The following is a 13,202-nucleotide window of genomic DNA, read 5'->3' on the forward strand; positions in this document are numbered from 1 at the left end:
AGCGATCTTTCTTTTATAATGGGCTACTCATTTGTCTACCACCCTTTCCAACTTGTGTCTCTTCAGGTGGTTCAAAGTGGGAACAACACCTTGTTTTGGTTTTGACAATTGGTACAAGGGACGTGCGCCAATGTACTTATGGCATGACACTTTCCAAAACTCCTACATACTCTGGGTTTGGTTAAGGAAAATCAGCATCTGCTGCTCTCTTTACCCCTGGCCTCTGATGAATTCATCTTAGATATCATTGAGCAAGTTAGAGGACAGAGGCATGACCAAGTTGACCTCAAAAGGTGAACCTTAACGGCCACTAGCATCTTCACAATCAAATCATTCTATTCTTTGCTGAATGACGGAGGGATGCTGACAACGCATCATGAGATCGCCGCAACATAATTGTCACAATAATAGTTGAAGGCAAATGAAGAAGCTCGCCACAACATGAGATAGTCAAGCTGGTGAGAGCTTGGAGCACTGATCTTGGTTTTGGCGTTCCTAACTGAGTCCCACTTGGAGAGTTATCAATCTATCACAATAAGAAATATCAACGGATGTCGTTGAAAAGCTAAATGTCGAGCTTCTACTATACTGAAATCCAGAAACACTTGCATTCCCCACTTGTTCCAACTTCAAAATTTCCAGTGTTGGGCTGGAGGGATCGACTGCATGCGATTAAGGCATCTTGTTATGTGAAGTAGGGTGAGACAAGGAAAAGCGTGGGACATCTTCTCCTTCGTCCCGAACTTTGGGCCGAGCCACGCGAGTATAAGTAAGTCCTCCAACCTCAGTGACTTTAGAGACTGAAGTTGCCCAAGAAGTAGAAGGTCCAAATTTCGGCATCTAGCGATACTTAAATCTTCAAGATTGCAGAGTGAGCCATCCTCCAACCAGCTTGGTGTTGTTGCAAAAATTTCCTAAAATAGTGAGCTCTTTCGAGTCCGGATGCGGCTTGAGAGCTTCAAGAACTACATCATCATCTTTTATAGGATCATCGGTCTTTGAAGGATCTAAAGAATTATGTGAAACATCATCCTTGGAAGGATCTAACGAGTTCGTGAAGCATCGTCCTTTGAAGGATCTAATCGAATCCCAACTCGACGCGGATTTCGGAGATGTTTTTTTATCAATCGGTGCAGCTTCCTTGGCCTTCTCCTCGAGTATTTTTTTTTGGGAAGAACCTCTCAACTTGAGAAGCTATTTATTGAAAGTAAAAAGAACAAGAAGAAACTAAGTTACAAGAGTCTAAATGAGGAAACATCCTTGGCCTTCTCCTCAGTATGCACATTGTTGAGAGAATGAAGTGAAAGCCCACCAGTTATCTGGTTCATGTACTTGAGTTCTTCTATCTTGTAGCCTTCTTCTCTTGAAGCGAGTGAACTCCTGTGGATCCCTGCGGGTATGTGAGGCTTCCAATCTTACGTATCTTACATTCCAATGTTTGCAAGTGCACGAGGTTAATCAACTTTGACATCCCCCTCGGAAACTTTGGCCTATGACAAAGAGAGAGATACAAGTTAAGATTCAAAGTTTGCAAATTGAAGAGGTTGCACACTTGTTCGGGAACCATGACAATGGATGTCTTGGAAAGATCCAAAACATCTGAGTTGTTTCGATTCGAGCAATAGATTCTGCAAGATTTCTAGTCCGTTGTCACACAAATACAACACTCTGACTGGCGTCAACCTCTTGAGCAGTGAATCATAATCAAAACTGAGCTCATTTGTTCGATAGAAAACAAGTGTTTCTATGTCACCTAACACGCTCAAGCCCGGAACTTCAGCAGATGCCAAGCAATCAGATTGAAGATACAAATGACGTACCTTCTTCCTCCGTAATTCATGGTTGCATCGAGTCCTTCCCACATCTTCATAAGATTTACCAGCACCACCTGATACATGAAGAGATTCACCTAGAGCAATGATCATGGCTAACTTGTGAATCATGTTATCCATAACATAATCAGGCCCAATGTCTCGTAAGAAGGACCTGCGCACATAATAGTCCAAGTATTCAACGCCGGAATCCTCCATTCTTGCGCCTTCTTGGGGTTGAATAAAACCACGAGCTATCTACATATGGATTAAGTCTTCCTTGTTGAAAAATGTGTCCTCTAGGAAAAAGCAGAGCGGTTTGCCAAGCATCTGCTTGATGTGTGACAGCAAGTGTTGATAACTCGACCCACGAGGCGGCGAGGGATGCCATATAATTCATCGACTTTAGCCTTCCAAACATCGAGCATTCAAGATTAACTTCCGATTTATTTAAATCGGTGTTTGAGCACAAGAGACAACCAACCATCCTAGCGACCCGGGAGGCAACCCTTCTAATTTCTTCACTATATTCCCGCCAACTTGTTCAAATTTTTACGCTAACCCGTGTTGTCCCCAGATTAAGACAAGCGCATTCTTTGAACAAAGGCCGGGGAATCTTCATGACACAATTCTTTTTGGATAGCGAGGCCAAAGTAACGCAATCCCATATTTTTCACAATCTCTTCATCTTCAATGAGTGATCACAATCTTGCTTCCCTTGTTTCAGTCCCCAAATGGTCGCATAGCTTGTCCTACTCGATCACTCCATAGCGAAGTCATCAAGGACAAGAAGGAACACCTTCTTTCGCTAAATGATCCTTCCGGTCTTCGTCACCGAATTCTAGCTCGAATTGAAATTTACCACTTGATAATGACAAGGCATCGGATTTTAACGGGCTTGCATTATCATGGATTTCGATGCAGACAACCCGTAACTTGAGTGGAAATGGCTTGCTACTCTCAGTCATCTTGTTAGTTCCTCCGATTGTGGTTTGTGGGTATTAAGTAACACTTAATCACTCATAGAAGTCTCACACAAACCAATAAAGAAAAAAACACACAAACAAACACAAGGAGACACACAACGTTGGTAACCCAGTTCGGCGTCCACTCGCCTACGTCTGGGGGCCAAGCCCGGAGATAAACAATCCACTAAAAGAGGTAAAAAAATAGATGAGTACAAACACTTGTCACTCACACTCTCAACAATGAAGATCACTACCCTCTCTAGATTGTTTGGTGCTCACACACTCTCCTCAAAGAGTCACTCAAGAGTCACACCTACAATCTACTGAGCAAGGTAGCTTATATAGACGCCTCAACGTCCCAAATATAGCACATACCTCTTTTAGAATCTCCATGGCTACTAATTTAAAAAAATCTGCAGAAATTAGTCTATTGCAACTCCTGTTGTAACATAAGTTGCAACTCCTGTTGTAACATAAATTGCAACATGGCCCTGATCGCGACTTGGTGAGTTACGGTTACGTTATGGATGACCTCAAGACCCATCAACCTCCGGTCATGCTTGAGTCCGAGTCGATGCGACCAAATCTCCCGATCCCGATTGCGGCAACTAGCCTACCTCCTCGGCTCCTCATCACGCGAGTCCCCTCGCAAGCAGGGCGCGCGTCCTTGTGCGTCTTCCATGAAACTTGCCAAACTTAGTCTTCAATCCACCTAAATTTGGTCTTCAAAGATTCTCCAAACTTGATCTTCAATTCACCCAAGTTTGGTCCTCAAATCTTCAGTTAATAGACTTCGATCAATCCTCATCAAGGATTCTTCAAATCATATCTTCATTCACACCATGAATAGATCTTTCCTTAATTAAGCTCCACCATATTTAGTCTTCAATCAAATCACCTAAATATGGTCTTGATATGATCTAGTCTTCAAGTTGTAATGCATTGCCAAAGATAACTCCACCAAGATCTTTAAGATAGCTTCACCATGATCTTCAAGATATTTTGGCTCCATGTTAGAGACTTACTAAAAATAGCTCCATCAAGATCTTCAAGATGTTTGCCTTGCACTCCAAGTCTCCTTGCCATGTCACCATGCTTGCCACATCATCAATTATGCTTTGTCACCTTGGTTGCCATGTCACTTGGTCTAGGTGTCAAATCATGCCAATAAATAGTGCGGTTGCACTAATGAGTCATCATAAGCAAAACGGGCAAGAGTTGACTTCCCGACTCCTCCCGACCAACAATTGCAATGAGAGTAAGATCCATTTGAGAAGATTCTTCAGATGTCAATAGCTGGATCATCTTCTCTTTGTCCTCATCCCTTCCAACCATTCTCGATTGATCAGGTGGGACTCCCAGACTTGGAATCTTGTTGTGCATGGCATCACTTTGTTGGAGATGAAGATTGATCTCGAGCATAGGGAGGTCGCTCCTCCATCGACTTTTCTACTCTTCTTCGAATGTCTTTGATGATGAGTTCTGTTTGTTCGCAGACCACCTTCCGCACATCATTCTCTTGAGGAACTCTTAAAGGCAAGCATTGAAGGAAGTCGTAAGCATCATAAGTTTGCTTGTTGGAGTTCATACTGACCATGATTTGAGCGTCATTGCTTTTTCTTTTTTTGGCTTCTTCTTTGCATCCTCCGAGTGAAGTCATTGCCAAGGATAACTTCTCCAACTCCATTATGATAGATAATGGAAGCTGGGTTGCAGACAATGGAAGCCTCGCAACTTGTTGAGCGACTCTTGGAGGAAGACAGCCATGAATTATGTGGAAGTTTGGTAATCGCCTTTGTTGAAGTTTCTACTTCTCGTTAGCGAGGAAGCCTGCAACTTGTTGCAGTAAAGCACTTGGAGGAAGAGAGCCATGAATCCTGTGGAAGTTAATTTGGTAGTTGCTCGTGTTGAAGTTTTTACTTATTGATTGAATGCAGATGAGCCTCTTTATGTCACCGTTCTGGTCCTTCCGGAGCGAGAGAAAGTCAAGCAACCGATCAATTTGCAAATAGTTTGAGTGCAATTGCGAGGGCTAGTTTAGGAATCGCTTCTTTCTCGAGTATATTTTTGGTAGAATAGAAAGCCGACTTGGACATGAAGGTCACAAAATTCAATACCTTGAACTCTCCATTTCTATCACTCACTAGCTAATTGAATATTGAGACATTCAATGTGAATGATAAGTAAATTAGAAGTAGTAGTCTAGTTGCACACATGATTTTCTTAAGTACAAAGCATAATTCTCTGGGTCAATGGAAGCACATTGTGATAAGTTTTTTGAATAAAGTGGATAAAACCACTAATTTATTAAAAAGAAGGAAACAGAGGAGTCATGAGAAAAAGGTCGTGACAGGAAAAGTCTAAAAATAAAAATAACAAAACTCGAAATCCTCACCCGAGGGATGAGGAAAACAGTGAGCAAAATCAAGACAGGAAGAAAGATAAAATGAGACAAGCTGGGACGGCGAAGTCAACCGTCTGGAGACACAGGCCCCGCCTCAAAGAATAAGGATAGGAGGACTACTCCCGATCGCTAGCAGTGCACCGAATCGCCGATGAAATCGATGGGGTCTAGTGCCCGTGAAGTTGAGAGAGCGCTTGATCCTCCGAGTGGCCTCCGTGGTATCCCTCGATGAAGGTTCTCTAAATCTGTTGAAAGCCAAGAAAGCGAGATAATAGCGGACTTTGTATAAAATTGAAATAATAGGTAGGCAAGTAAGGTTAAAAAAATGCGATTGTTTCGTTCAAGCCGGATATTCCAGATTATGGCTCTAGAACGTAGGTCCCCTGAGTTCGACGAGAGGAAATTAATGAGGGGATCCAAACGGTCCAAAATATTAGATAATCGAGGATTGGGAAGACTCAATATCAAGGTTTTGTTTGAAGAAGGACCAAATACGCTCCGATATTTGCATTCAAGAAAAAGATGTTCCATCTGCTTTCCGAGTTATTATGACAAAGAATGCATGTGTCGATGGCATTAGGATTACGACCTTTTTTTGAATAGATTGTCAAGAGAAAGAATTTTTGTTTTCTCCGACCAACCAGTAGAATAAAGTGATTTTTGCTTGGGGATTTGGATTTCGAAATGAGAATAAAGTTGACTTGAAGCCCTCCAGTCAATTAAGAAATTGTAGAATGATTTGGACGGAGAAAATGCCATTGTGATAAGTAAATTGGAAGGATTAGGCTTTGTTCACATGATTTTTTTCTTTACTACAATGCGTAATTGGTGGGTCAATGACGATGCATGATGCATGGTTTTCGAAAGAGCTAAGTCAACCTTTGCACAACCAAAAATAAAGCTTTGCACTCTTTTTCAAAAACCTTTGCACAACAGCCAATAGTACAAGCATCTGTCGACGCCGATACAAGCTAAGTAGTCGACACGGATAATACCATTAGGCACTCCTCCGATTAGTCCTCAATGTTTTCTTCTAGTAAATTTTTACGGATCTATCTTCCGAGAGTGTAAATAGTAAAACTCTAATTGTTCTATGTGACATTTGGTCGAATTAATAAATTTCTAAAAAATCATCAATCTACCGTAATTAGTGCATAACCATATATATTTGTCTTTTTGGCACCTCTTGTGGAGTGGCGCTTTGTTGTTTTTGTCAAAAAAATTACAGATCTACCACATGAGGGTTTTATGAGAAGAAATCATCAACCTTAAGAAGGTCATGTCTACAAGCTTCTAGAGCAATTAAGCACCTCGGCCCAGATGGACATGTGACCAAAGAAGCTAGAGCCGACTCTTTATCGAGTTTTTTTTTACTAAGATGAGCGGTTAGGGTCGCTAAGAAAAGACAGGGTGTGCATAAGCCCCAGAGAGTAAGTGAGGGACGAGGCCTCGCATCATGGGTATTGGGACCATCCGCATCACAATTACTACTCACACTCTCGAAATGTCCATCACCCATAATCGATTCTCACTACTCAGTAAAGGGTTCTAATAGAACTACTTGGTCATTGGTAACTCCTTGCTCCTTGTTGAGTTGCCACTTGCCAGGCCACACATCTTCAAGCATGTCCACTTTGGCTGGATCCATGTATGCATGTCTTTCATATTCCTTCGGGTCTACTTGGCCAATCAGGCGTGCATGACAAAGTCTCATTCTGAAACAAAAAGCTAAATCACTGAAGAATTGTTGGTTTTCACTGTTTGAGGATTCATGTCATACCATTGAATAGGTTTAATCTTCCAAGTTGATGTATATTTCCTATTTTTTTAAATTTTTTTAAATTGCACTTGCTTGTTTGGTAGCTCTATCTGCCCTTGTTCTGTCTTATTATATATTGTTTCTTTTCTTATCATCAAGTGGATGCGTGGAATTTGCATCTAGGTTTCTGCTACAAAATTGGCCTATGACTTGTTATTTCAGATCCTATCCTATCCTAATACTGCAGATGAGTATCTCTTGTTCATTATTATTCTGGAGCAGACAGGCAAGCAACAGTTCAATCTGTGATTAAGTTTAATGTTTTTTTGCGGATTTATCTAGGAACTTGCTTCTTCTTTTATTTCTTTTTTTGTAATATTGAAAAACTAAGTTTAGCATTCAACTCAATGGTTGACCTGTACTCTGACAGATCCCATCCAAATAATGCACACGCCTTTATTTCTCATGTTCTGGAGAAGACAGGCAAGCCACACTTGAACCTGCAAATATCTCTCTTTAAGTCCAATCATTTATATCAATAGCAACAGGCTATTTTTTTGTTCAAAGGCCAGGATATCTGTGACACAACCTTAGCTCCATCAGCAAGGTACGTACCCATTCTCTTCTTTTTCTAAGTCTTGTATTTCAAATCATGTAAGATTCTCATGTTTTTCTATCAGGATCTACGTCTTCTCAGGCTTGAAAGAAAAACAAATCTTCAGATTCAAGAGTCTTGACATAAAAATGGTTCTTTCCTTCTTTATCCCTTTCTGTCTAGTAACACACTAGAGCACAGATTTTGGAATAAGATTTAATATCCCTCTGCTGAATTCAATACTGTGTTGTTCAATGACAGAACTCCAAAGAAACTCCCGATCAGATAGCAGCAAGAGCTCGTGCAAAGATGGCTCAGCAATTAGCTAGAAAGGCGGCTGAGAGTCGCCAAGCATCAAACAATGATAAAACTAATATTAATCAAATCTCTGAAGAAAAGGCTGCTGCTCCTGTTCCAGGTCCCTCGACTATCAATGCATTTAACAATGATAACACTAATTCTAATCAAATTGCTGAAGAAAAAAAGCTGCAGCTGCTTCAGCAACCACTGTCAATCCATCAAATAAAGAGCCAAAGAAGTCTTTCTGTTGCTGTTTCTGAATTTCCTGATTCTGTTCACCTCTACATATGTATGCTTTGATTCTATCATCCGAACACTTGTATTAAGAGTCTTTGCATATTTGATTCTTTCACTTGACTGCAAATTTCATATTCATCCTCAACTACTAAAAGTAGCTTGCGATTTTTTATTTTTTTTTAATAAATGTAGATAAACCATAGTTTTATTGAAATAAAAAGACAAGAGAATAAGACAGATGCGGAAAAGAAAAGAAAAGATAACAGAAAAACGAAACTACAGAAAAGAGACAAAAGTCTCACAAGAGGTGAGGGTACAATAAAGTAAATACGGAAAAAACAAGTAGAGAGGAAGCTGGGCGGGCTAAGTCATCCTCCTGGAGACACAGGTCTGCCCAAGCTACCGTGATGATTCTGATGCTTCTTTGCAACCAGTGCAAGTAATGGATACCACTACAACTTCAAGTGTTCCGGCATTGCCACTTAGCAATGTTTCTCTTCACCATTCTTCAAGATCACGATCTCAACCAGATTATTTATGAGATTATCATTGTTTTATTGGCACAAAATCTTGTCATTCTCAGTTCCCAACCTCATGCATTGCACATCCCATCAATAGTGTTTTGTCATATAATCATTTTTCTTCTTGTTACAGATCATTTTCTGCTACAGTTATATTACATGAAGAACCCCAAAGTTATAAGGAGGCAGTAGAATTCCCACAATGGAAACAAGCCATGGCCAATGAAATTAAAGCCTTAGAAGCAAATCACATATGGGATTTAGTGTCTTTGCCACCTGGTAAAACTGTAATTGGGTGCAAATAGGTTTACAGGATTAAGTTTACATCCGACGGAACTATTGAGTGTACAAGGCTCGTTTGGTAGCAAAAGGGTTTACCCAACAACCTAGAGTAGATTATTTTGACACTTTTTCTCATGTGGCAAGAATCACTACTGTTCGCACTTTATTGGCTCTTGCAGTGGCACGTGGTTGGTTTTTGTACCAATTAGATATTAATAAAGCTTTTCTTCATGGTGATCTTCATGAGGAGGTGTATATGCGCTTGCCAGATGGATTTGATGCTCCTTCTAGTCACCATGTCTGTCGACTCTGGAAATCACTCTACGGGTTGAAGTAAGCCAGTCACCAATGGCATGAGAAACTCTCCACTGCCCTTTTTAGTCATGGTTTTCATCAAGCACCCTCTGATTCTTCTTTGTTTATTAAACATTGGGTTCAAGCATTATCATTTTATTGGTTTATGTTGACGATGTTCTTATTGTCGGTGATGCTCATGAAGAGGTTGTAATTAAAGGTTTTCTAGATAGAGAATTCGGAATTAAGGACCTTGTAATTGCTCGATATTTCCCTTGTTTTGAGGTATTTCCTTGGTTATTAAACATTGTGGTTCAAGCATTATCATTTTGTTGAAGTTTGGTAGTCACCTGTGTTGAAGTTTCTACTTCTCATTGCAGCAAGATAAGCCTGCAACTTGTTGCGCATCTCTTGGAGGAAGAGAGCCATGAATTCTGTGGAAGTTTGATAGTTGCCTGTGCTGAAGTTTCTACTTCTTGATTGAATACAGATGAGCCTCTTTATGTCACATTCTAGAGCAGAGAGAAAGCCAATCAACCGATCGATTTGCAAATAGTTTAGTGCATTCTCAGGTTAGTTTAGAGTCTGCTCTTTCTCAATGTCTTTTAGCAGAATAGAATGTCAGGGTTGCGCATAAGGGTCACAAAAATTCAGTACCTTTTAAATTTTTCTTTGTTTTACAAAGTTGACAAAGCACTTCCCCCACAAGAGATTGTCAATACCTTCAACTCTCTCTCTCTCTATATATATATATATATAATTAAATAAATCACGAATTCATTACAAAAAGGAAAAAAACAGGGTAAAAAAGGGCAAGGGGAAAAAAAGGAAAAACAAGAGACACCTTCTGGCGCTCTTCGTCTTCCAGCCCCGTTTCTTCTTTCTCAGCTTTTTGAAACAGTGTAAAAAAACAGAGTAAAATCAGTGTAAAAATTAAATAAATCCACTCCGGTTTCCTCTTTCTCAGATGTTGAAGACCTGTGACACCTTCTGCGCTCTTCGTCTTCCAGCTGCGCTTTCCTCCTTTGTTTTGTTGTTTTTGCTTGTTTTGAGCTTGGATCCAATTTGTGTCTTGGAAGTTCATCACTCCTGGTGATGATTCCTGAGTTAGTTTGGATCCGGCCTGTTTCTCTTTTCCAGCTTTTCAGTTCCCCACTTTGTTCTTGCTTATGTCATTTTGTACTTGTTTTCATCGATTTGAATAAAAATGTGGTTTATCTACTTAAATTAAAAAGAAAAAAATGACCAGAACACCAGAGGTGAAGGTCGGGACAAAAGATAGAGAGAAAAACAAGAGGAAGAGAACGACGCCTCCACACAACAAGGGAAGGCACTGAGGTCGTTGAACTCTCTATTTCAATCACCCACTGGGTATTGAATATTGAGATATTCAATGTGAATAATAAATAAATTAGTAAGATTAGTCTAGTTGCATATGATTTTCTGGAAGCACATGCTAAGTAAATTAGAAGGATTAGGCTTGGTGCACATGACTTCTCTTTAGTACAATGCGTCATTGGGTGGTCAATGGAAGCAGTGTGATACATGGTTTCTACAAGACGAAGTCAACCTTTGCACAACAGCCAACAGTACAAGCTAGCTGACGTCTAGATACAAGCTAAGTAGCTGACACAGATATATAATACCATTAGGCACTTCTAAATGTCTGATTAGTCCCCATCATTGTAATTAATATGAAGCTGGTCATTTAAATTTTACAGATCTACCACAGGAGATTTTTATGTTAAAGGATCATCAACCTCAAAAAGGTCATGTCTACAAACTTATAGCCAAAGAATCTCGAGCCAACTCCTTGCTGAGTTGCTAGTCCACATCTTCAAGCATGCCCACTTTGGCTAAATTCACGTATGCATGTCTTTCCAATTCTTTCAAAAGGGAGAATTGCTGGTTTTAACTGTTTGAGGATTCATGTCATATCACTGAACAGGTTGAATTTTCCAAGCTGATCTATATTTTCCTATTTTTTAAATCCCATGTGCTTGTTTGGTAGTTCCCGCTGCACTTGTTCTGTCTTATTATGTATTGTTTCTTTTCTTATCACCAAATGGATTCGTGGAATTTGCATTAAGGTTTCTGTTGCCAAATTGGACTATGACCTGTTATTTCAGATCCTATACTATCCTATCCCATCCTAATAATTTGTTGTAGTTGTTTTTTTCCCCCCAAAGGAATGTGGGTCATCAATTTCAAATCCTGTTTTTTTACGTTGCTTTTTGTTCATTGAAAGTGGTTCGCCCGCTTTTAAAAAAGGTATAGAGAAAGTTGATGAGAGATATAGACACAAATTTGGTGGGAGAGACTGCAGCAGGTGAAGAACATAACAAAAAAACTTGTATTGGGTGGAACAACAGGTGAGATAAAAGCGCAATAATGTAGCTGCACTGTTCATGAAATGAATATGGTGAGATAGTAGTGATCGTTGGATGGAGATCTAATGGCCCATGATGAATATATGTAGATTTAATATCTATGAATGTTTGTAGATGAATAGTTATATATATGTGTGGATAACTAAGTTTAGTTTTCATCAATCATTGGATAGCCCAATGGTATGACACAAGAGTGCAAGGAAGAGGGTAAGAGTTCGAATCCTTCCCCCAGTAGTACTGTTCCTATACTGTTTACGACATGGTGTGGATCCTCTATGAGAGAAACAATAAGCCACTGTAATTGGTGCACCTTCGTACCTATCTGTCCCTTCGACAATCTCTTAAATGAAAGCGCTTGTCGCCTATTAATTAAAAAAAAAAAATGTAAGTTTAGCATTCAGCTTTATGGTTGACCTTGTACTCTGACGGATCTGATCTTAATAACGCAGATGTCTTTATTTCTCATATTTGGAGAAGATTGGCAAGCGACAGTTGAACTTGCAAATAAATTTAATACTTTTGCATATTAATCCAGGAGTTTGCTTTTTTTTTTTTCATAATATGGAAAACCAATTCGTACTATACAAACACTAGATAGCTGGTGAAAGTGACCATGAGTGGTGGGTAAATGATGCAAGATCAAATCCTTATGTTACATTACTGTACAGTACGTGCAAGCATATTATATATACTATAGAAATACTGTATAAGTATTGTTCACCTACTGTTCACAAGGCCCTCTATGGAAAGAGCTATATTCCCCACCCTTCCAAAATTATAAGACATAGTGGTCATTGATATATCATCTTAGGTACATATGGCAGATTCTAATTGCCTAGCATGTTACTCACCCCGCATAGTAAATGATCAGTCTTATAATCTTAGTATCTCTCTCGTTTTTGAAGTCCAGTCATTCATATCAATAGCAACTGGCTACCTTTCCTAAGCCTGGATATTTGTGACACAACCTCAGATCCTACCAACCAAGAGGAAAAGATCAGCAAGGTGCTCGTTCTCCTCTCTTTCTTATTTATCTTGCATTCCAAATCATCTAAAATTCGCATGTTTTATATCATGATCAGGCTTGAAAGAAAGCAAATCTTCGGATTCAAGAGTGGAAACCTCTTGACATCAAACAATGGTTCTTTCCGACTTTATCCCTCTGTTTAATAACTCACAAGAGCTCAGATTATCCACTAGAATTTATTAATCCTCTGCTGAATTCAATACTTTGTTGTTCAATAACAGAACTCCATACAGACTCCTGACCAGATAGGGGCACGAGCTCGTCGAAAGATGGCACAAGCTAGAGAGGCTCAGGAAAGTGAAGCATCAAACAATGGTAACAACAATATTAATCAATCCTCTGAAGAAAAAAAGTTGCTGCTCCTCCTGTTCCAGATCCCTCAACTTCTCTCAATTCATCAAACAATGATAACACTAATACTAATCAAATCGCTGAAGAAAAAAAGCTGCTGCTGCTTTTGCAACCACTGTCAATCCATCAAGCAAAGAGCCAAAGAGGTCTTTCTGTTGCTGTTTCTGAATTTCCTGATTCTGTCCACCCTTCATATATATATATGTGTGTGTGCGCGCGCGCTCTCTTTTTTTATTCTATCATCCAAACACTTGTATTAGAGG

The 13,202-nt window shown here is 39.7% G+C and overlaps 2 long non-coding RNA genes across 2 annotated transcripts; both read left to right on the forward strand.

The window, feature by feature from the left end:
* The first annotated feature begins 7,363 nt into the window (after positions 1 to 7,363).
* On the forward strand, positions 7,364 to 7,687 carry LOC120270949. Its single transcript, XR_005539724.1, has 2 exons — positions 7,364 to 7,549; positions 7,623 to 7,687. It is a non-coding gene; the product is annotated as an uncharacterized LOC120270949 (long non-coding RNA).
* Positions 7,688 to 12,451: 4,764 nt separating this feature from the next.
* On the forward strand, positions 12,452 to 13,198 carry LOC120270886. Its single transcript, XR_005539705.1, has 3 exons — positions 12,452 to 12,566; positions 12,644 to 12,702; positions 12,810 to 13,198. It is a non-coding gene; the product is annotated as an uncharacterized LOC120270886 (long non-coding RNA).
* Positions 13,199 to 13,202: the final 4 nt, after the last annotated feature.

Source organism: Dioscorea cayenensis, chromosome 10, assembly GCF_009730915.1.
Source record: "Dioscorea cayenensis subsp. rotundata cultivar TDr96_F1 chromosome 10, TDr96_F1_v2_PseudoChromosome.rev07_lg8_w22 25.fasta, whole genome shotgun sequence".
In the NCBI taxonomy this organism is placed as follows: domain Eukaryota; kingdom Viridiplantae; phylum Streptophyta; class Magnoliopsida; order Dioscoreales; family Dioscoreaceae; genus Dioscorea; species Dioscorea cayenensis.